This window comes from Pteropus alecto, unplaced genomic scaffold, assembly GCF_000325575.1.
Source record: "Pteropus alecto unplaced genomic scaffold, ASM32557v1 scaffold79, whole genome shotgun sequence".
Lineage (NCBI taxonomy): Eukaryota > Metazoa > Chordata > Mammalia > Chiroptera > Pteropodidae > Pteropus > Pteropus alecto.
Window position 1 is genome coordinate 2,842,296 of NW_006494612.1, and position 1,473 is coordinate 2,843,768.

Below are 1,473 nucleotides of genomic sequence, written 5' to 3' on the forward strand. Positions count from 1 at the left end.
AATTCTGTTATTTCCACTTCTGGCCAATATGACTAAGCATAGAGGTAAAAACGCAGGCTAAACAGTTAAAAGAATCCTGTAACTACCCTGTGTAGAGAAAGAAAGCATAAGCAAGAGTTAGCAGCGTTAGATGTGTGAAGAAGGGCTCGCCCTCTCCCCTTCTCCCTTCTCCCCTCTCCCTTTCCCCCACCTAATCTATCAGCAAGACTTGCCATTTCCCATGTCTTGACTGACTCATCCATTTCTATCTTTACTACAGCTGTGTAGTTTATTCATTCAACAAATATACACTGAAGACCTGCTGTGTTCCAGGCATTGCTCTAGCAGCTGGGAGAACAAGACTGACAATGGAATGTGAACCACACGTTCTAGTGACTCTTCGTGCTTGGGCCACGCGGGCCCTTCTCACTGACTGCCCCTTGCTTTCTCCTCGTTAAGGAGAATGCCATGTTCAGTTCAAGCGCGAAAATTGTGAAGCCCAATGGCAAGAAGCCGGACGAGTTCAAGTCCGGCATCCCTCAGGCGCTGCTGGAGCTGGAGATGAACTCGGACCTCAAGGCCCAGCTCTGGGAGCTGGATATAACAGCAGCCAAGGAAACTGAAGTTGGTGGTGGTCAGAAAGCTATTTCTTTCCAGAAAATCCAAGTCTGGCTCGTGCGCGAATTGGAGAAGAAGTTCAGTGGGAAGGACGTTGTCTTTATTGGTCAGAGAAGAATTCTGCCTAAGCCAACTCGAAAAAGCTGTACAAAAATAAGCAGAAGTGTCACGGGAGCCACAGTCTCATGGCCGAGCATAATGCAATCATGGAGGACTTGGTTTTCCTGAGTGAAATCATGGGCGAGAGGATCTGCACGAAGCTGGAAAGCAGCCAGCTCATAAAGGTTCACCTGGACAAAGCACAGCAGAACAACGTGGAACACAAGGTTGAAACTTTTTCTGGTGTCTTATAAGAAGCTCATGGGCAAGGATGTTAATTTTGAATTCCCAGAGTTTCAGTTGTAAATGAAAATGACTAAATAAAATATTCACGACAAACAAACAAACAAACAAAAACAAAACCATTCTGTGGCTTCCCGTCCCTCCTTAGTTAAGTATATGAAGGTCTTTGCTCTCTTCAGAGCTTCCGATGTGCTCTTATTTCCTCCCAAAACAGTGGCTTTCAAACTTTTTTTGACAATATTCCCCAGTAAGAAATGCATTTATGTCATGAACCGGTAAATACATCCACCTCTGCAAAAAGGTGACATTAGTTTTATCTGATAAATACTTCTAGTATTTTCTAGGCCTTTTTTTAAAAAAAAGCTAGTCGAGACCTACTAAACTGCAGTTTGAAAACACTTGACCCTTCACTCTTTAAATGATTGCATCATTCAACTTTCTGTTTAAATGTTAGCTATTCACAGGGAGTTTCTCCAGACACCTGATACAAACTGGGCCACTGATTTAGATTACATTTCATCTGAGTCTCTTGTC

General features: G+C 43.4%; 1 pseudogene; it reads left to right on the top strand.

Annotated features, from left to right (window-relative positions):
• Positions 1–283: 283 nt before the first annotated feature.
• On the top strand, positions 284–1,002 carry LOC102886553 (annotated as a pseudogene).
• The last annotated feature ends 471 nt before the right edge of the window (positions 1,003–1,473 follow it).